Genomic DNA, 22,931 nt, shown 5'->3' with positions numbered 1-22,931 from the left:
GAAGACACAACACAAATGATTAAGTGCCACGTTTTATAACAGGTTACTCTGTTCAATGGCGTGTCAGCTGTAAAAGATAAATTTCTACTAAGACAAGCATGTTCAGTGACTGTCACATAGCCCATTGGGCCCAATTTTCATGAAGAAGTTCCCACCCCACTTGGTATGTTTCATCTACAAATGAATCCAAGCAGTATCACTGCTGAAAACTACAGGCTCTTTTTCTCTGGCAGGGCGCTGGCGGGGGGTAGGAGGGTGGGGGCGAAGTGTCCAGAAAGAGAGAAAAAGTATTTTTCACGACATTGGAAATTAAGAGCAGATTATATAAGATTTAAGGTGAATAACAACAATAAAGCTTTCGCGTCTCTCCAGATATCTAGAAAGCTGTAAACTTGAGCTGGTCATAAAACAGAAATCCATTAAACTTAATTATTTCTCTTCTAACATTCAGCATTTCATGTTTTTGCATCCAGAAAGAAGTGCAAGCTCCTATTCTGCTTTTGTTTGGATAAGGAGGAGAAATTCAGATGATATCAGGTTTCCGGTGGGGTCTTAAAGAGGTAGCTTCAAGAGTTCTCCCTTAATTAATGATTTTTGTTGGCCTTTTAAAACTCTGGATTCCTCACCCTTCTTTCCCTGCCAGATACTCCCTTATAGTATTGGAGTAACTTCTAGCTACTCTCAAAACATTATAAGCAGTGTACCTATGGGAAAATATACGTTGTCTTTTACATGTTTTGACAGTCAATGCTCAGTAATAACCTGACAGTATTTAATTATAATGCCTGACTTTTCCGCACTACTCTACAGTTCATAAAGGGCTTTCTTTCACGCTCACGGGGGCTTCTTTGTGTTAAACTACAGCTTGGCAGTTCAGCTTCTGTAAAATCCTTTCAAAGGTATTAGTCAATGACTGATCATTTAATATAAAGGTGTCCTGAAATCTACAAGGACAATTTGGGGGAAAGTGATTGCAGGCTGGAGAGGGCAGGAAGATCATGACATCAAAATTATTCTCATAGTTTTGACAGGAAAGAAAAATCAGCCAAAGATACAACAGAATACATAAACTTGAAACTAAAAGGAAATGTTTCTAGCCAGGGCCACAGTACGGTTGTAAACAGAAGGGGAAGGGGCGCCTGGGTGGCGCAGTCGGTTAAGCGTCCGACTACAGCCAGGTCACGATCTCGCGGTCCGTGAGTTCGAGCCCCACGTCAGGCTCTGGGCTGATGGCTCGGAGCCTGGAGCCTGTTTCCGATTCTGTGTCTCCCTCTCTCTCTGCCCCTCCCCCGTTCATGCTCTGTCTCTCTCTGTCCCAAAAATAAATAAACGTTGAAAAAAAAAATTAAAAAAAAAAATAAACAGAAGGGGAAGACCATTAAACATGACTGCTAGTCACTAAATTTTAACTACACCAGTATCGGAATCTGAGCCTCAAGTGCAAAGCAGATTAAGAGCCGAAACAGTTTCCTACCATTGCAGGGGTGCATTGTGAGGGGGGAACAAAGTATTCTTTTTAATACAGCAGCACATCACCTTGACAACCTATGACAATCTTGCCCTGTCCTAGGCATTCTATCTCTGCTTTCTAACAGAACAGCATCCGTAACATCTGTGATCATATTCTGTCAGCTGCTCTGCTAAGAGCAGAATTCTTTACTTGGATATGGGTTGTACGCTTCCTAAGAAGGAGCATCTCTAAGACCAGGGTTTTTACCTTTTTGCATTACAATATGATGCCACCAAGAACAGCTCTGTGCATGCATTACACCTACAAACAGATTTGCAATAAACAAAGTTTGTAATCTGCAAATTGGCTCCATGAACAAATAACTGACTCATCGGGTATTTGTAAAAGCAAATATAAAAATCCACGAATTATGTATGTCTATGTGTCGACAAACCATAAAATGCTCAGAACTTTTGCTTTTACGTTAAGGCATGTTGTTTTGATGTGTCAGATTTTTCCCCTGTACGCGTGGAACACATACGCAAAAGGGAATTATAAACTTCAGCGTTCTTTAACCTTTACAAACCAACACAGGAATTACATTGCAAGATATCTGACAACCCGGGGTAATACAAGAAAAGAATTCTTTCTTTCCCCTACTTCCTTTAAATCGTTCTCAATTTTTCTACAATTTACAGACTCCCTGCACAAAAGATTTTCAGAGCCATGAATCCTACTAAAGATAAATTGGTAGATAAAATGAAATCACCATTCCAATTCACAAGAATAGTTGAGGCACCTCCAAAGGAAATGTTTCTCCAAACATACAGTATTAAATTTTAAGAGCAAGGCTATCATGAAAACAAATGCAGAGAAGAGTAAACGTAAGTTAGCTGGACAAGCCCGTACTGATAAAGCACAGATAAATGTTATCTCTGGGTTACCAGCCCAGTACAAGCAGTCCTCAATTTATGAATGAGCTGTGTACAGAAAGTTCATTTGTAAGTCAGTTGGTTGGAACCCCAAACTCGTTTTCTCAGAGAAGCAAAGCTTATAAATAGTGCTTGGTTTTGTAGGAAGGCAAACAAGAGCTATTAAGCCCGTGATGCAGGCAAATTTCGGTACTGACAGCTCTCAAGCAAGCTGTTCCTGTGGCGGGCAGGGAACAGGAGGTACAGGAATCAAGAGCAGGTCGGGGAGAAGAAGGACATTTCTTCTTCTTGACCTGGAACTTCCTAAGTTTTTCTGGCATCTGCCTGCCTCTCTCATTTATTTATTTATTTATTTAGGCTCTTAATGTTTATTTTTGAGAGAGAGAGACACACACACAGAGTGTGAGCTGGGGAGGGGCAGAGAGAGAGGGAGACACAGAATCCGAAGCAGGCTCCAGGCTCCGAGCTGTCAGCACGGAGCCCGATGTGGGTCTCGAACCCATGAACTGTGAGATCATGACCCAAGCCGAAGTCGGACGCTTAACTGACTGAGCCGCCCAGGTGCCCCTGCCTTCCTCTCTGTATAGACTTCCTCCCACCCGCCAACTTTGCCCCAACCCCCCATCTAAATACTTCATCCCAACCTATGTAATAGAGCACCGAAATAATTTTTTTTTTTTTTTTTATTTATTTTTGGGACAGAGAGAGACGGAGCATGAACGGGGGAGGGGCAGAGAGAGAGGGAGACACAGAATCGGAAACAGGCTCCAGGCTCTGAGCCATCCGCCCAGAGCCCGACGCGGGGCTCGAACTCACGGACCGCGAGATCGTGACCTGGCTGACGTCGGACGCTTAACCGACTGCGCCACCCAGGCGCCCCCGAAATAATTTTATATAGTTAACCCCAACCCCCCTTCCCCAAACTCCCCTTCTTGTTTTTTGTCATGTGACATCAAAAGCTTACCAATAGTTCAGTTCAGTAAACACCTGTTTCAGAGTCTGGTGGGAGATACAAGCTCCGGAGAGCAGAATGGGGCTACAACGCAGCCCGGAGGACAGAACACAGACACTGGGACATTTGGAAGGACTGAGATGATTTCAGGAATTCCTTTGGAATTTAGTTATGTTAATAGGACTCGGCTCCCAGATGGTGCAGTTCGAAGAACTTCGGTAGAAGCGGTTTCCTCACCAATTGGCACAGATAAAGCCCAGGATGGTGGTGAGGATGCCATCCTCTAGTGGCCGTGTTTAGAAGCTTCCTCGTCTTTCCATGTGGGGCCACTCGTGATTACTTGCTCTTTCCGCCCCCCTTCCCTCCGCCACTGAAGATGACATCAGGGAATGTGTGTTCAGAGGAAGACGGTGTGAAGGATAGAGGGTCCTGGGGCACCTGGGTGGCTCGGTGGGTTAAGCGTCCATGAAACGTGGGCTCAGGTCATGATCTCACACATGGTTCACGAGTTCGAGCCCCGTGTGGGGCTCTGTGCTGACAGCTCATTGCCTGGAGCCTGCTTCCGATTCTGTGTCTCCCTCTCTCTCTGTCCCTCCCCCCTCGCACCCTGTCTCTCTCTCTTCCTCAAAAATAAGTAAACATTCAAAAAATATGTAAAAAAAAAAGGGTCCTGACACACCGACTCAGCAGGCCCCCGATTTTCCCAGGACAGGGGTGGGGTGTCCTGGAAATACCCGGTACTCAATGCAGGTATGCCCCCAGGGCACGGCTGGACCAGATGTAAAGGCTGACATCAGGCTCCAGAAGGTACCCAGCTGTGGCAGAGGCTGGTTAGTGTTCCACACACTTCCCTGACCTCCCAAGCATTTAGGGTGGCATTTCCCGGCATTCCCCGCGGTTAGATGTGCCCACCTGACTAAATCTGGCCAAGGGAACATAAAAGAGATCGTAACAAGCCTCCAGCGAGATCTTTCACTGCCTCACTTCCCCCACAGCTGCTGGTCAAACAGGCTGCGGAGGAACCTTCTGGTCTCCCACTGACCTTAGGGAACGGCTGAGCCATAAGATGGAAAGACCCTGGGTCTGGGGATCATCGCCAGGTGGAGGTCTCCACCCCCACCTGTGAACACCGGAAGTGAACTCTGACAAGCTGCGGTGTTGGAATGCCACATTCTTGCTCTCCGTGTCCTCTCTGCTTTGCTGCATCTCAGGAAAAGGTCCTTTATGTCGACCTACCCTGAAAAATCTACGCAGATGGTGTCTCTCTAAAATGAATGGCCCCACACTGCTGAGCTGTTTTAATGCCTCCAGTTTTGTACTTCCTTCACTGTGGTTGATATATTTAAAACACGAGAAACCCCTCTCCTTCCATCGAATCTACTTGGGGAACTGGGTAAGTAAACTAGTTACATCATTAACCCTACTTTAAGTGCCCTGCTCAGCCAACCAGACTCTGGGCATCTCAGGGCCTCACCCACAGAGCCAAGAGCAGGATTTTTTTTTTTTTTTTTTTTTTTATCAGCCATTTGTCTCTTTCCTAGGAAGTCTTTTTCCCATTATTTGCAGATTTCATGAGTAGGTTAGGGTCGCAAAAGCACGTGTACTGGGCAAGAAAACCAGGATCATGTTGTTGTCATGACAAAATTCACACAAGTGACAGCACTTGAAAGTTGTTAAAACAGCTTGCTCGCTTCATTCTCATTCATTTAACTTACTTTAATGCGAAAGGGGAGATAATAGTGGAGACAGTGAAGAAAGGAAGGAATGTGTATCCACACCCACCTCTTGCTCCGTTAAGTCTCCCCCTTATTTCATTATTCAATGCCACAGGGGACGGCACAAACTCTAAATTCAGATCTAACCTTAAACAGATTTTGTTCATTCCTAAAACTTGGCCTTCTATGCTTGTTTCTTCCACAGCAATTATCTGGCACTTTCCACCCTCGTCTCTCTGTTGCGTTTGTAAAAGGTCCACTAGATTACATGACCACGTGCTTCCCGTGCTTCCCGTGGGGCGCCCTAAAAAACAAAAGAGTCTCTCTCTGTCTCAAAAATAAATAAACGTTAAAAAAAATTTTTTTTTAGGGGCGCCTGGGTGGCGCAGTCGGTTAAGCGTCCGACTTCAGCCAGGTCACGATCTCGCGGTCCGTGAGTTCGAGCCCCGCGTCGGGCTCTGGGCTGATGGCTCAGAGCCTGGAGCCTGTTTCCGATTCTGTGTCTCCCTCTCTCTCTGCCCCTCCCCCGTTCATGCTCTGTCTCTCTCTGTCCCAAAAATAAATAAACGTTGAAAAAAAAAAAATTTTTAAAAATAAAAAAATTTAAAAAAATTTTTTTTTTAAATAAATAAAGAAAAGAACTAATCTGCATAACACGCGCCTAAGAACTCTGTGACAAAGGATAGCCCGGTAAGTTTCTCAATGCCTAAGAGGCTCTGCTGCGGGGTCACCGGGCTGAGGTCACCGGGCTGTCTGCCTTCGCCTCACAACTTTCGAGAATAAGTCCGGAATGGTTCCCTGAGCTCAGCATATGACTCCCATTTCTGCCACCAAAGGACAACTGGACCCCCACCGTAGGAAATGCACTCTACTCAGACTGGCCTGTATTATATGGCGCTGTGGAAAGACTCATGGGGCAGGGTAAGCACCTGTACATGGAACCTTCCTATAGAACCATTACGATTTAACGCAATTCAATTTAGAACTGCAATTACAATTTAGAACTATGTTCCCGATGAAAACAATACTGAAGTCGACACAAGGAACATAAAAAGGTCCTTTACCCTCCTAGTTTGCACGTATAGGCTTCCACAACGGGCCCACAGAGGGGACCTCGTGGTCACCTCGCAGAGTGCTCTGCCACTACCAGGGTCGACTCTATAAAAGACAAACTCCTTCTTACATTACACACAAGATGTCTATTCGTATGAAGAGACACATTGCCATTTAAACCATGTCTTAAATACAGCGTAGGCCATTCACATTTCACGGAGCGTTCTCGCCATTCAGAAGATACCTGCAGCTTAAGTTAACGTGCTGCAAAGGTGGCACAGGATGCTTCGTTCTGGACCCGAATCAGAACCACCTCAATTCCACGCTTGCCAGGATACAAGTGACCTCCATTTACAGTTAACCGTAAAAGGGGTTAACTTTCTCTTTAGTTTCCTATTCTCAGTAAAATGTCTATTTAACCTGATCACTGATAGATACCAAAAAGGGGGGTCAGTGCTCAGTTTTTAAGAAACATAACTGAAAGGTCAACTGTGAGAGCAATGGACATTTTTGTATAGTCATTTTTGAGGTATGGGTGGAAATTTGTGAAGTCTCTGATGAACGCAAAGGAATAAAGGATACAGAAACCCCGTCCTAAGAAACACGGAGAAGGGACAAGCCCAAGAGAAGAATGACATAGCCAAATCCGTCCAGGAGAACATTAATTAAGGGTCTGCTCAATGGGCACCAGTATATAAAACAAGTCCCCAAGACATAGTGCCTGAAGAGCAGGAGCTCGAAACTTGAGACACAAACTTAACTTTCCATTTTTTCTTCCGTCAAGTTCATCGTGCTTTTACGGTATTTTAGCTTTCGTATTTGGGACCGCTGGGACCCAGGGATCTCTATCTTGGCAGAGTTAAAAGAGTACGTGTGAGCTTTTCCTAAGTAGAATGGTGATTTACTAGAGAGAGTTTTTTGGTGAGTAGAGTCTGAACAGTAGGCTTGACATCTTTATTAAGCACAGAAAAGCGCCAACTGGAAAAATATCCTAACGCAGTTCACGGCTGCTGCTAGGAAGACAGCAATCCCCTCCCTTCTTTTTAACTGGAGGACAGAGACGACCCCCGCCCCCCCCCCCCCCCCCGCCGCCCCCACCACCATATGTGGGTCTGAGCCGGTCATCTGTGAAGTCATTCAGTCCAGCTCAAGCCATGGGCTTTCCTGCTTGTGTTTCATAGGGAAACATCGCATTTACACTCTTCTTCATCCTCCTTTACCTAGAATACAGAATGCCTCAACGTAGGCACTGAAATATCTGCTGAATGAATTATTTCAATTACGGACACCAGCGGCACCTGTCCTGTGAGCTTGACCCAGGAATCATCTTTGTGACTTCTCCCTCCTCGTGCCCCACATCCACCCATCACGACGTTCTAGGAGTCTACCTCTTGACATGCTTTTAGATACGATGCTTGCTCCTCTTCTGATTCCCCACCCCTCCCACTCCAGGCCTCGGACGAATTGCTTCTCACGACATATTTCTTTGTTGCTGCTATCTTTTCACTTCATTGTCATACACTTAACTCTGCAATCCAGCTAGATGTGGAGGGGAGTAAGGAAAAAACACGAAACCTGCTGAACTATATGCACGAGAGCACAAAGATTACAGGATATTTCGAGCAGGTGGGCGTGAGGGGGTGCTCTCCTGAGCCGCAGAAGAAACGGTCGGGTGGTTAAGATAAAACGCAAGTTAGACTTTTTAGATCTGCTCAGTCAGCAATGGTGACCTTCTTGCTGGTCTTGCCGTCCCTGGACCCAAAGCCTTCCACAGCCTTCCACAAGATTCCTGCCCTCCCTCACCTTGCCAAAGACCACACGCTTACCATCCAACCACTCAGTCTTGGCAGCGCACATGAAAAACTGGGAACCGTTTGTGTTGGGTCCAGCATTTGCCGCGGACGAGATGCCAGGACCCGTGTGCTTCGGCATGAGATTCTCATCATCAAGTTTCTCCCCAGAGGCGGATTTGCTGCCAGTGCCATTATGGCGTGTGACGTCACCTCCCCGGCACGTAAATCCCAGAATAATCCTGTGAAGGCAGGAACCTTTATACCCAAATCCTTTCTCCCCTTGCTTTGTCTACAAACAAGCTCGAAGGAGACGCCGCCCATAGGCTCCCCAGCCATGGCGATGGTGGAAACTACAGTGGAGTTGACCATCTCTGGGTGGCGGCTCCAGGGCGTCGTCATCTGCAAGGTCTCATTACCTATTTCTAACTCCTGACTCACCTGGCCTCCTCTTTCCCAAATCCCAGCCACCTGGATACCCTGTCACCGGTTTCCCATGTGTACTGTCTCATGGCGGCACTTTCTGGAGCAAGAACTTGAAACTCTGTGTCACCTCCCCGTCTGCCACATCTTCATGACCCTCTGCTCTGTCTTCCCCACAGGGGCCCAGCTTTCTTTCCTGCTGCTCTCCAGCAATGACACCCACATCTCTCGGCCAGCCTCTCCACCTACCCCACCCAGGTCGCCTGCGTCCCTCCCTCGAGCCTGTGTCCCTGCTCTCCCTGCTCCTGGACCCATCCCTGTGTGTCCCCCCTCCCCCCGTCATCTCTACACCTCCTCTCAAGGCGCTTCTCCTATGAAACCTGTCCTGACCCCTGTGCCCCCGGCCATGCCCCCTTCTTCTCAGCGCTCAATGACCCTCACGTGCCCCCCCTCCCCCCCCACGGATTCTCGGTTGCACGCTGTCACCTATTGTTCCGCAATTGCTTCTTGCGGATTGGTGTTGTGTCCTCAGCTAGATTTTCACAAAGATAAATTTAGATTTATAGACAGTTGCAAAAATAGTACACACTTGCCTTGTCCCTAACACTAGGCGTTCCTTTATGTTCAAGTCTTACATAATCAGAGGATATTAAACGTGGTCAACACTATCAACCAAATCACAGAATTTATGACGATGTCACCAGTTTTCCACTCATGTCCTTTTTGTGTCTCAGGAACCAATCTAGGCTTTCACATGACATGGACACATCCTGTCTCTTGGGTCTCCTTTCACCTGTACAGCTCCTCAACCCTTCCTTAGCGTTAAGACCATGACACTTCCGGAGAGTACTCGTCAGCTGTTTTCTAGAATGTCCTTCGACTGGGTTGGATATTTTCTCTTGAGGAGAGTGGGGTTACACATGACTGGGAAGAACAGCACGGCAGTCGCCTGAGGCGGGGGGGCCTTCCCAGCATTTCCTGTGAAGGGGCATACAATGTCAAATATGGTTTCCTGGTAATGCTAACCCTGATCGCTCAGTGGAGGCGTGTCTGTGAGGATTCTCCAGGTAGAGAGACCTATTCCTTTTTGTAATTACTAAATGTTTTGGAGGGAGATACTTTAAAATGCTACAAGTATCCCGTTTCTGCTTAATCTTTTGCCCACCAATCCTAGCATCCATCCATGGAACTTTCCTGTGGCATTTACTGCGAGGAGTTCTAATGATGCCTCTCATGTATGTATTTATTAACTTGAATTCTTTTGTAAGGAGAATTCTTTTGCCTCATTTATTTATTCATTCAATTATTTATTGATATCACTGTGGGCTCATGGGTTCTTCTTTGGGGTTGTAATCCAATATGATTTCCTCACTCAGGCTGTCCTAACCCTCAGCCAGATTTTTATACGACATCAGAGCAGATTTGGCCATGTCTTATACTTCTTACACATTCCCTCGGGTCTAAGACAATGCTAGGTACACGGTAGGTGTCAGATTCAGTGACTGACTGATTGAGTGGCTGATTCATTCATTCATTCGACAAGTAATGTTCAGGGCCTTGCCTTCTGTGCTAGAGCTACAACAAATAAAACAATTTCTTCTCTCAAGCGGTTTACAGTCTAGTGAACAGAGACTCGTGTGAAACACCTACGAGTCCCTGATAAAAAGTATTTGGAGGAGTAAAGCAATAGCTCAAATGGGAATATGGTAAACTCTACCTGGAGAAAGAAGTCTACAGTGAGAGACAGGCAGAAAAAACTTTAAAAAAAAAAAAACAGTATTCAAGGGGCGTGCCTGGGTGGCTCAGTCAGTTAAACATCCGACCTCAGCTCGGGTCACGATCTCACGGTTCGTGAGTTCGAGCCCCGCGTCGGGCTCTGTGGTGACAGCTCAGAGCCTGGAGCCAGCTTCTGCTTCTGTGTCTCCCTCTCTCTCTTCCCACCCCCCCCCCCCCCCGGCTCACTCGCTCGCATGCTCGCTCTCTCTCAAAAATAAGCATTAAAAAAAAGAAAAAAAGAAAAAGAAAAGCAATATTCTGCTCACTCTATAAAAGCAAGCGTGCACATAAAATATCTAAAGACAAATACTGTAACACAGTTAGCAGGTGTAGGCTGCCCCTGCATCTTCTAGACTAATTCTTAAAATCAAGCCTCGAGGGCACGCTTTTTAGGAAGATTTAATGTAGTAAACACAGACTCTTTATATAGCGACTATGTGCTTTCCTAGGAAAATTGGAAAGAGCTAAAGTAAAAAAGTCTGAGGAGCCATTTGTCTTAATCCAGTTTCCAAATCCAATTTCATAGTTTTTATGGCTTCACAGGGAATCATGAAGAATACGTAAGAAGCACCATCGATCAAAGATGGGCTCCCGAAGTTTCTTCACTTAATTCGATTTTCTCGTGCCGCTCCTCCTGTATTTCCCGAACAAAGCGCTTCTTTTCTGCGTGTGATAGTTCAGACCTGCAAATGTCCTCGGGAATTATAAACAAACAGTCAGGGCACGTTTTCTGCCGCAGAGAGCACACTCTGTAACATTCTTCATCCAAAGCATTTTGAACTCCAAGCCAGCAGGGCTACAATACGAAAATACCCGGCCGGTATTCCAAGAGCTGCCAACAATAGAGAATTTGTATCTTTCGACACTTACTGACACTTAAACCTGTTAATATGTGACTCCTACTATTGTTCTAAATGATGAACAGGCAAAGACTCTCCCCGCACACCCAATGTTAGTTGCATCGTGCACTTGGGTTGCAACAGTAAAGGCTGCCGGAAGGCATTTTACTTTCACGGTTTCCTGTCACCCTTTCTCATTATCGTCAACGTGTCCTCTCCGTGTTAGGATGTACAGAACAGAGGCGCACGTGTGTTGTGTCTGTGGCTATCCCCACAAATGCACGCATATTCACGGATGCACACACAAATACGCTCAGATGCATACAGACGGATCCCCGCGCTCACATCCACTCAGGAATCGAGCTTGCTCCCCTGCCTGCCACGCGTGTCACACACAAACAGCATCCAGGTCCAGTGGTCTTCCTTCTGTTACCTTTGGGAGGGGATTAAGATAAAAAGCTAAAAAAAAAAAAAAAAGAAAAAGAAAAGGAAAGCCAAGTAGACACTTCATGGAGTCTGTGATGAAGACACAGAAACCAATGAAGACAGATGGGCTGCTGGCGGCATAAAGGAAAGTTCGGCACGTCAGCCCACACTCTGCAGGGATTTACCCAGCCTAACCTTCTCCGTTTCGAGCCTTCGTCCTTCAGCGTCCTACTTATCTTCCTCTTGTAGTTAGCCCACCGACCCCATTCCCGTCTCTACCTGGACCTCCCGCAATGGGGACTTTTTTTTTTTAATTTTTTTTTGGTAACCTTCATTTATTTTTGAGAGAGAGACAGAGTATGAGTGGGGGAGGACAGAGAGAGAGGGAGACACGGAATCCGAAGCAGCCTCCAGACTCTGAGCTGTCAGCACGGAGCCCGACGCGGGGCTCGAACTCACAAACGGTGAGATCACGACCTGAGCCAAAGTCGGACGCTCAACTGACTGGGCCACCCAGGTGCCCAGAATTCTTTCTCTTTACTCTGTCATTCGAGGTTTCCTCAGAGAAAACATTTACTGTACAATCATGCGGTGGAAAAGCTCAGTGGAGAGTGGATGGCTCTCTTACGGAACTCACTGGAAAATTCTTGGAAAAATCCCATAGACACAGAAGAATTTCTGGGCCAGAAAAATGAGGAGCAGAAAATATAATTCATGAATATATTTAAATTTTTACACAATAAAATCTGCCTGTCCGTGACTGGCTCTCGAGGGTTATTCTCCCAGGGGATCAGGCCCCCAGAGCCTTCTCCACACTGTCAGCACAGAGAACATTTACTGTCATAGCACGGGGAGGGCTTCAGAGTTCACAAAACATTTTCTCTTTTTTTTTCTTTTTTTTTTTTTCAGAAATCATTTTCTATGCACCACCTCACTTGATCTTGACCATACCCCGTTAGATACAATTATCTCCATTTCGTAGATTACCAAAAAAAAAAAAAAAAAAAAAATCCCTCTGATTTTAAGTGATTTCCCTGTGGTCACAGAGTTAATAAGTTGCACAACTGAATTTCAAAACCAGAATTTCTGATGCAAAACCTTTTTTTTTTCCCAAGGCATGAATTTTATTTAATTGTCCTTGAATTCATTGGTTCCATTTTTATATACTCTGCTCATTGCCTAAAGACTGTATTTGTTTCGAAATGAAACTAATCCTTTAAGTCCTATTTTTCTTTTTCTTTTTTTAATTTTTTATAACGTTTATTTATTTTGAGAGAGAGAAAGCACGAATGGGTAAGGGGCAGAGAGAGGAGAGAGCAAGAATCCCAAGCAGGCTCCACACCAGCAGCATGGAGCCCGACACGGGCCTTGAACCCACAAAGCATCATCGCGTAGCTCCTAGATTTCTTTTTTTTTTTTTTTTTAATTTTTTTTTTCAACGTTTTTATTTATTTTTGGGACAGAGAGAGACAGAGCATGAACGGGGGAGGGGCAGAGAGAGAGGGAGACACAGAATCGGAAACAGGCTCCAGGCTCTGAGCCATCAGCCCAGAGCCCGACGCGGGGCTCGAACTCACGGACCGCGAGATCGTGACCTGGCTGAAGTCGGCCGCTTAACCGACTGTGCCACCCAGGCGCCCCCCTATATTTCTTTTTAAAGGTCTCTCTTTTCTGGTTAAATTAAAATGCCCACGTTCCTTTAACACCTGCTTCCTTTGTCCCCCGGAACCTCCCTTTTGAGAGATCTGAGGTCCTATTATCTAATGATGTGATTATTTCTGGGTTGACAAACCTTTGCTTTTTAAATTATTATTATCCTTGCACACACTGCCCAGTATTTTTCAATTTGACCACTGCTGCTCCCATGTTCTTACTCTAATAGTTCTCAGAAAGGTTACTTCCACCCCAGAAAATCTAAAGAGCTCTACGTTTTTATTCACCTGCCTTTGTGTATCATGCACATTTCTTGAATTTTCCTTCCCGGCCACTGTTGTTATAAAGACCCTTGAACTAAACAGAAGCGTTGTCTGGTCCTGCCAGTTGACCCTTCCTGAGCCATTCAAAAGGTGCCTTAACGGAAGGGCTTCTCAGCATAGTTTGTTCTGATGTCATAAATACTGAACATGATATAATCCTACACGGGAGGCAAAAGTAGTTCTAAGCAGACAGATCTATTTACGTGCCAACACAGCCTGATAATTAGACCACTAGGAAAAGAGAGCCAGAAAATCCCGACACGACAGCTTAATGGGACACCGGACAAGACCCCTCTTCGGTGTGCGTGTAGGAAATTCTTCACTGAGGTCAGCACAGCGCTTCCGGTGCTATGGTCCGCGCTGTCTCGACCGCAGAGATGCTCAGATTCCGGGCGTACCACCCCTCCCTTCTTGCCACCCAACTCCACTTTCCTGCTGTTTTAATTGGATTATTTTGGAATCTGCTATTTCTGTCTCACTCCCTTCCCCAAACTGTCATATAAGTGCCGCAGCCTGACTATTACTCAGCTGCCAAAATTCATTCCAGAGATGGCTGTATTTCAGCGGTAAGTGATGTCCCGCTGTGCCGTCTGAACACTAGCTTAAGGGGTTAAGCATCTGGGGGGGGGTGCCTTTGTGTAGGAAAGGGGGTGCTTGGTTTTATTCTGTCTTGCCGTCATCAGTGGAGGAGCAGGTTATCAGCTCCCCCTGAGCAAGGAGGGGGAACACACCAGAAAACACTTGAGGCACATATTCAAGTGCACTAAGACATAAAAGATATAGACAATGACTTACAGGTTCTTTTCTACAGGGTCTTCAAAGCCTTAAAACATCTGGAATGTAAGATGATCATTTTTAGAAGGGAGGAAGAAGCCTCAGAGAGTAACCCATTCACGTTACAGATATAAAACTGGGAGGCACAGAGTAAGTGGGTACTTTGTTCAAAGTCCTCCTGGTCCCAAGGCCAAGGACGTTCTAACTGGACTTAGGTTCATCCACAGACACACTCGGAGGATCACATCTCTGCCCGTGGGACCAAAGACAGCCCCGGTTTCTAAAGCTTGGGATATCAGCACTAAATTTCTTACTCTGTTTGGTTAACATTTATTTGTTTCAGAGACTCAGGATCAAAGTTGATCTCTACCAGCAAGAACCCAGAGTGTAAAACAGAGGGAGAAACAGAGTAGAAATAGTAGCAGTAAATAGTTCCGGGCCAGGAAATGTGGAAAGGTTTGTATGTATATAATCTTCACAGGGACGTGCTGTCCTCACTTTAAAGAAAAGAAAAATGGGGGAGAGAGAAGACAGAGTCTTTTTGAAGAGAAAACAGGAGGGACCACATATAGCTGCCAAGTCATAAAAACTACCTTCCCAAATTTTACTAAAACATTTATGAAAACCTAAATAAATGTCATTGATACATTGCTCATTTAATCTAAAGAGATGACCTTTCTAGATACTGCTTGGTACATAGGGGCATGAGTCTGTTGTTTATTACTAACTCAAACAAAAAAGTGCATCACTCCCAAGAAGCTCTATAATTTCCAAATCTTACAATAATAATGGTTCTTTCAATAGTCAATGGTTCACTGTTTGGACAGGGGCAAAATGAAAGGCATTAGGATTTGGAGGGGGGCTTGAGTCAGGGAGGAAAGGGGACTAGGGGAATCTTCAAGCCTCCTTCCACCTCCAAATCCTGCAACATCAGAAGCTGTGATAGTGAACATTCTAGAATTTAGAAAACATATCTAAATGCTTCATCTCATTTGATAAACTCTAAGAGGAAAAAAAACAGACAGTACTCTGAAAAGTACCCCAGAATACTGACACTTTGAGATTTCTACTATTCATTGCTTACACGTGGGACATAACAGTTTGCCAACAATATGGACAGCAGCATCGTGTATCAGAAGGGAGGGAATCCTGCAGCATTTCACCTGAGGGTCCCAAAAGACAACATGGCGGGCTTTGGTGTCAACCATTTTCTAACGTGTTTTACTCCGTCAGATGACACAATATTCTACCTTATTTCATGAGGTAAAAGAACTATGTGATTGCACATAGTATGATTGCACATTTACTATGATTGACATAGTAAATCACATTATTATAAGGCTTTCAAAGAATAAAGTGCTTTATACAGAAGTCTGGTAAATTGTTTCAGAAACTCTAATATACTCCAAAATCGTTTTGAAAAGCTATGCCTACATCTAAAACACTATGTACTCTTGAGTCTTTGTCTCTACGTTTTTCATTTTGCCATGAAACACATCATTAAGTGTTTCAAAATAATACCTTCCCCCAAACTGGCTATGAATTATGGAGGCTTTTTTTTCAGGAACTGGAGTGGAAAAGGGAAGAACATATTTATGCTGAAAGATAAGTGTTGAGGAGATCTCTATTGTAAATATTTAATGACTATCAATAGGGTTTTCTTAACCATGGAAATGTGCATTACGAAACCCAGAATGCACAGTATATGCCTGTGTGGGGCTGGCTGGGTGGGTTGGGTTGGGGCGTGGGATAAACAATTGAATTGGGCTTGTCAGAGAAAGAAAAAGCTTTGAGGTAAAGTGTAAGGTAGAGCCCCAGAAGACAGCAGTTGACCAGGGAAAGACAAAATAGAGAAAAAGCCTCCCCCACCCCCCATGATAGTCAACCCAAAGCTAGAAATGTAGCCATTACCAAAGCCATGTTGCGGGCCAAAGAAGACAAAAGAAATCTCTGAGTGGATTTTATTTCTTAAGAGACCACAAAAGCACCCACGAATGGAGGGAAGAAGGTAAGAAGAACCATAATCCCACAAATGAGCAGAGGGGAAGAGCACCAAGTCCTGGGGAGGCCAAGGTGGGACAACTGATGTGGAACTTAGATCTGTTTAAAGTTAATAACGTGAAGTTAATTATGCTTGTGCGCAGAAGGTAGAGTTCATTATATACTCAATCTCACCCTGTAACATGAATTATGGTGGATACAGCAAGAAAAAGGAGGTGGTTAGTCAAAGTTGAGTAAGGTAAGCAGGTGCGGGTAAGGCAACCATTCTTCCTTGGGGTGGTGGCTGAATAAAGAAAGTTCCGCCATATAGCAGGAGCCAGCCACTCTGCCATCTGACGGGTTTATACAGTCACAGACTAAGGCACATCCGTTTCACAATTGCTTCAAACATGGTTTGCCACTAGCAGGCGCTATTTAGACTACCTACCCTAAGGGGTCAATCGTTGCCTGAATTTCGCTGGCCCTGACCGTGGGCACTCAAGCAGGGTTCTAGAGCTGCCTCCTCTCCTCACCATCTTCCTTCCCAATCTGGCCCCACTGTCCATAACCACAACCTCACTGCCAGTTGCTGACTGCTTTCTGGTTCTTTCTGCCTTCCGGATCGATGGGTCTTTCTCCACTGGTCTCTCTCATTTCAGATGCACTCTACGCTTTCTTTGAGAATGGCCCAGTTCAGCTCTGTGTTCACTCACACTAGGTTATGATGCTCTCGACTGTCCCTCCCTTAGAAATATGAACTCCCTTCGGGCAGGCCTCATGGCTGTCTGTTCCATTCCATATCCCCAAAGCTTAGAACCTTACTCGTTCATACCGGCCCTCCCCAAAGAGGTATTTGCTAATGAGTAAGTCAGCAATGAGTGATACATGAATTAGTCATGAGTGATACACGACTGAATGGGGTTAGAAGTCAAAGACATCGTCTCGGTTTCTTGCGATTCAAAAACTGTGCTGTCGCTCCACACTGGCAGAGCCCCGAGGCACCCCACAGGCCCTGGGGGGACCGTACGAATGGAGTTTGCAATGGCGATTTGGCCTGGCCTTGCAGATAGGTTTTCTACGTGACTGCAAACATGGTGTGGTTATGGAGACCATCAAAAATGGCGGGACCACAGGGGTGAGGCTATGGCACAGTTACATGTGGTTAAACATCCCCCCGCTCATCTGCCTCCCTAGAGACAGCCATTCTGGTAAGCCCTTGGCGATCAACAGGCCTGCACTTGTGCACACCGGCAGAAGAACTGTTTCCTCCTCTCTGTTTGAGTCCCTGTTGATTCTGTAGTTTAGGAGGAACGGGAGCGCTGTCCAAATACCAAACGCTCCATATGTTTACCTAATTGCCGTTCTCACCACTGTGAACGTGCAGCCGTCCTACCTACACTCATGAAGCGCCTCCCTGGAGTCTGGCAGGACATTATGAATTCTTTTCCTGACCTATATTTACCGACACAATTGTTGTCCTCTCTCCCTTTGCGAACTTACTAATTTTGTCGAGATGCCATATGTCTGTGTATAAATGCAAGTTTAACTCTCTTCTTCACTCTTATCATCATTTATGGGAGGAGAATTTGTGAGCCATTAAAGAGGACTTCTTAAGCTAGACTCTCCTTCTTCGGAATTCAGATGGTCCTCCTTCTATTGAAAACGACAGAGCTGCTCAAATTAAGACTGCCCACGTGGGCCAAAGCAAAGGTGACGTCTGCACACACAGGAGCCGCAAGGATAGGCGGTGAAACGTATTCGCCGAAGCCAGTCAAGTTGCCTGGCGTCTGTCTCCTTCACGCCAAATAATCCTTGGCCTCTGTTTACTTCTATGTTTCAACCGTCTGATGCACCTCAAGGATGGAGGGGTCTCACAACTCAACGGTTTTCCCTCCTGTGTTTATGCGGGATGAAGCGTAGGTTTCCTGAGAGCTGGTGGTCTCTTGTTCTACCCCCTCTTTCACTGAATTAGGGAAAGGAAGCTTATTTAAAGGGGGAAAGAGGGGCGCCTGGGTGGCGCAGTCGGTTAAGCGTCCGACTTCAGCCAGGTCACGATCTCACGGTCCGTGAGTTTGAGCCCCGCGTCAGGCTCTGGGCTGATGGCTTAGAGCCTGGAGCCTGTTTCTGATTCTGTGTCTCCCTCTCTCTCTGCCCCTCCCCCATTCATGCTCTGTCTCTCTCTGTCCCAAAAAATAAATAAACGTTGAAAAAAAAAAAAATTTTAAAGGGGGAAAGAGATGAGGCTGGGAGGTCGTGCACGGAGCCAGACAGTTGGAGACTCTCCGTGTGCAGCTCAAAGGGGCCAGGAAGCCTGCTGGACGCGAGGTGCTCGCTATAGCTCAGAAGCAAGGCAACCGGCAGCTGGGAGAAGGTTCTGGTCTCACGCAAGGGCTGTTCCTTTTTTTTTTTTTTAAGTATAATTTATTGTCAGATTGGTTTCCCTACAGCAGCACCCAGTGCTCCTCCCAACAGGTGCCCTCCTCAACGCCCATCACCCATTTCCCCCTCTCCCCCACTCCCTATCAACCCTCAGTTTGTTCTCGGTCCTTATGAGTCTCTTATGGTTTGCCTCCCTCCCTCTCTAACTTTTTTTTCCCCTTCCCTTCCCCCATGGTCTTCTGTTAAGTTTCTCAGGATCCACATATGAATGAAAACATACAGTATGTCTTTCTCTACCTGACTTCTTTCGCTTAGCATAATACCCTCCAGTTCCATCCACGTTGCTGCAAATGGCCAGATTTCATTCTTTCTCATACGCAAGGGCTGTTCCAAGGGTCCCACTGGCCAGGTGACATGGATGGATGTCACAGCTCCGTGGTAAATGGGTCTCTGGCTTACAGCTTTCGGTCAGTTCCTCCGAGACTGGGATTACCCCATTAATTCAAATTAAGGCCATTCAGAAATATACTAAAGTTTTTTGGGGGCAGGGAGGATATCAGAGAAGGATGAAAAGAAAGAGGAAAAAAAACCAATAATTTTATAAGCCTGGATGACACTATTGGTTAAGTGTCATATTTTGCTCTCTTTTTACTTCTACCATGACCATTTTCTGCTATCATTAAATATTGTTTTCTAACAGGCTTTTTTAAGTTTACGTTTTTATTTTGAGAGAGAGAGAGAGAGCATGAGTTGGGGAGGGGCAGAGAGAGAGGAAGAGAGAGAATCCCAAGTAGGCTCCATGCTGTCAGCACAGAGCCGACCTGGGCTCAATCTCATGAACCGCGAGGTCATGACCTGAGCTGAAATCAAGAGTCAGATACTTAGCCGACTGAGCCACCCAGGAGCCCCTTGAAACAGGATTTTTAACCATTTTCAACATTTCACATATATTTTGTTGCAACACCACCCTCTGGCATGGGTGCTATCGTTATCTACATTTTATAACCTTAGACACTCGAGATGTAAGGTAACTTGCTCAACGTTACACCTCAACAAAATAGCAAAGCTGGACTATGAACCCAAGCAGTCTGGAGCCTACATACGGTCTTTTCTACCATGATCTACAACCTCTGAATCATATGGAGCTAGCATAATTATATTCAGTCATGCTCCCAATGTTGGACATGTGTGTGTATTTAATTTGAGTCTAATTTCTGATCCATGTTTAATGTGGACCATTCATTAGTTTTTCTCAAGAATGGAAAAACGAAGTTTCCCATTGAAACAGTATTGTTCTCCAGTGATATCATGGCTGTTGAAAACTATTTGGCCAAAGAGAAGAGGAAAGCTTAAAATTCCGTATGACCCTTCCATGCCGTCTTGATTTAAGCATTATTTCTCAACTGTCAAAAACCGGTAAGTTTTAAACATGCTGCTGTCCACGGGAGAAAAGTTCTTCAAAATAGTATGACTTACAAATTTACAAATCAATGCCTCCCTACAAAAAAAAAAAATAACAACACATGGAAATACCATTTCTCATCATCATTTGGCAAGACTCTCTGTTTTCAACATTTTCAGCACTGGCAAAGTTGTATGGAAACAGGTACTTTCATATGCTGCCTCTGGAAATATAAACTGGTATGATTTTATTGGAAAGTCATTTGGCAACACGTATCGAAAGGTCTTAATACTTGGAACACTTTTAAGCTCTGAAATTTACTGGTAAGGGAGTATCCTAAGGAAGCCACTAGGAATGGCAACGAATATAAAGCTATAAGAACATTCTTGGTCGCATAAGAGCCGAAAAAGAAAACCATAAACCCTAAATGTCCGGTGACCAATTAGATATATTTTAGGATATGTATTCAACGGTACACGATATAATATTATAATACTATATAAACGCTAAAAATCGTGCTGTAGATATATATCTGTTGGTATGAAAAGACGTGCATTATTCCACTTTTAAGAGGAACAGAAAGGTTAGGTAACAGCACATACTGTAGTGTTCCTGACTACCATCCAATGGTAGTCTCTCTAGCTGAATTTATGCACACCATCATCAGAAATACCTCTTTCTTACCAGTGCCTTACCATCCATCCTAATCAGTGATCTCAAAATAATTAGAAGCTGTTTTCTCTCCCACAAAAGAGCGAGGGTTCCGTTTTTGTAAGACACAGAAAGAGTCAACAGGTGGCGACTATGTGAATCTACAGAGATTTTACATTCACATGGTGTGTTTCCGTGTCCCTGAGAACAGACAGCCAGACCTCCCCGCCACCATCTTGGGGGCCTGACAATTAAGCGATAGTTACTACGGGGGACGGATTGTGGAGGTTTTACCTGTAACATGTGCTTTCATCACAATGGAGAAACATAAGCAGTCAGTTCTTTCCCAGCAGATCTCTCTGCGCAGATTCTGCCTGAGTAGCAACAGTGGCAGTAGAGAAAGTCACTGGAAAATGCCTAGACCTGTAATTATAAACACAATTTCCCACTGAGTTAGGCAGCTCTCTGTGTCCTTCATTCACATCAGATGAAGTCACAGAAAAGAGAAACACAGGTGCACGATCTCTCCCCCCGCCCCCCACACACACCTCTTATGGCAAAATGTCAAAAACTCAGCAAGCAGACCCATAGTAGGTCCGCATCTCCAGGGATGAGAGGATTCCGGCCAGGGGTTGTCACCCAGCACCCCATCTTCTAACCTCGGGGATGTCACCATCAAGATGATGTGGCTCCTTCCCTTCCTTCCCTGACTAATGATTCCAAAACTTCAGAGAAATTAAAAAACAAAAAAATAGTTCTCCAGAAATGTCAGAACCATGACTGAATTGGATGGTTCCCTAAGATTCCTTCCAGACACAAAGTGAAGCGAATTCAGTACCTGTTTTCACCGTAAGAGCCTGACTTCCACTTTTGCAAGGAGAAGTGTCTCTCTGTTGATGATTCAGGGGCCGCACGGTAGTGGTGATAAAATTCAAAGTCATCGCTAACATTCATTGAACATTCCCCAAGTTCGTGGCGTTATGCACACTACCCCACTCTATGGCACCCTTCCAAGTGGCCACCAATCATTATTATCTCTGTTATTGACAAGAAACCTGACGGTTTGTGCAGCTAGTAGATATTACAGCTAGGATTTAAGCCACTGGTGTTCACAGAAGCCATGCTTATGATTACAGTGCTATACCATATCTCCAAAACTGATCTTGCTATCAACATTCCTGTGTTTATCACAAAAAAATTGAATATCAAATCATCACCCTATTTTCCCCAGAGCTGGTATGTTATGTAGGTCTCAGCATCACTAACTCTTCTTGGACGTGGCTGCCCCATCCATTCTAACTCCCAAGATAAATTGAAATCAACATGTTCCTATTTCAATCAAGAGCAAATGTATAGTTATTTCGGTAAATTAAAAATGCCATCTAATCCCAAATCCAGATGCTGAACCACAAAGGAAAAACCTAAAATCCAAAGTCCTCCCTAAACTGGCTACGTTTTATTGGAAAGAAGACAGATTAATAAAAGCTGTCTCAGATTAATTAAAATCTCAGATTAATAAAATCAAGAGCCATATGTGAATCCCTAATTTAAGACATGGAAGACGGGGCGCCTGGGTGGCTCAGTCGGTTAAGCGTCCGACTGCAACTCAGGTCATGATCTCATGGTCTGTGAGTACCAGCCCCGCGCTGGGCTCTGTGCCGACAGCCCGGAGCCTGGAGCCTGCTTGGGATTCTGTGTCTCCCTCTCTCTCTGCCCCTCCCACATTCATGCTCTCTCTCTCTCTCAAAAACAAAAACAATCTTCAAGTCATGGAACTAAAGAGAGAAATTTCTATACATTATAATATGCCTATGGGTTGGTTTAAAAAAAATACTTAAAACATTTTTAGCTACTTACAGATTCTATCTACTACAAGTTTTAAAATCATTGCAGCACAGAATAGATGGGAGCATATCAAGAAAGCAGCAAAGTTATTTATGGGTCCTACGTGAATTTCCCTTTCGGACATGTGTATATATACACACAGGTTTTATTTGCACTATTCTGGTTATGCCTCTGTGCTTCGTGCATGCCGCTACCTTTGCTTAGCAAAGGCCATTTGCTGACTAGAAAATGCCAACTCATTCTTCAAGACCAACTTCAAACCTCCATTTCTTGTGATGCCCACTCCCCCCAGCCTGTTTTCTGGAAATCCAAGCAACAGATTCTACCCTCTCCTATTTTCTTAGCTCAGCAATGGGCTACATCTTCCTCTCCCAAATGACGCCCCATAAGCAACTACCCAGTCATGGATTCTACCATCGGCACACACCCTCCTGCCTCTCCCCCATACCACCATCGCTGTTCTAGGCCACCAACCAGCACAGCTCATCGGGACTATTGCACTGGTCTCCCTGCCCCTACTCTTGCCACCCACCCTGCAGCCCATTCTCCTGCTAAAGCAAGGCAGTGG

General features: G+C 45.1%; 1 protein-coding gene and 1 pseudogene across 14 annotated transcripts in view; both read right to left on the bottom strand.

The window, feature by feature from the left end:
- ATXN1 (ataxin 1) overlaps positions 1–22,931 on the bottom strand; it is a 416,282-nt gene that overhangs the window by 232,226 nt on the left and 161,125 nt on the right. For 12 of the 14 annotated variants that reach the window (XM_086706199.1, XM_086706203.1, XM_086706202.1 and 9 more), the window contains one exon: positions 20,813–20,941. The exons of the other annotated variants lie outside the window; for them this stretch is intronic. The gene's annotated coding sequence lies outside the window, so the exon portion shown is untranslated. The remainder of the gene's footprint in view (positions 1–20,812; positions 20,942–22,931) is intronic. 14 annotated transcript variants of the gene reach the window in all.
- On the bottom strand, positions 7,207–10,260 carry LOC147580739 (peptidyl-prolyl cis-trans isomerase A pseudogene; annotated as a pseudogene).

This window comes from Puma concolor, chromosome B2 (genome assembly GCF_028749965.1).
Source record: "Puma concolor isolate L17-30 chromosome B2, mPumCon1.1.hap2, whole genome shotgun sequence".
Lineage (NCBI taxonomy): Eukaryota > Metazoa > Chordata > Mammalia > Carnivora > Felidae > Puma > Puma concolor.
Note: the sequence above shows the minus strand (reverse complement) of the source record. Positions and strands in the feature narration are given on the sequence as shown.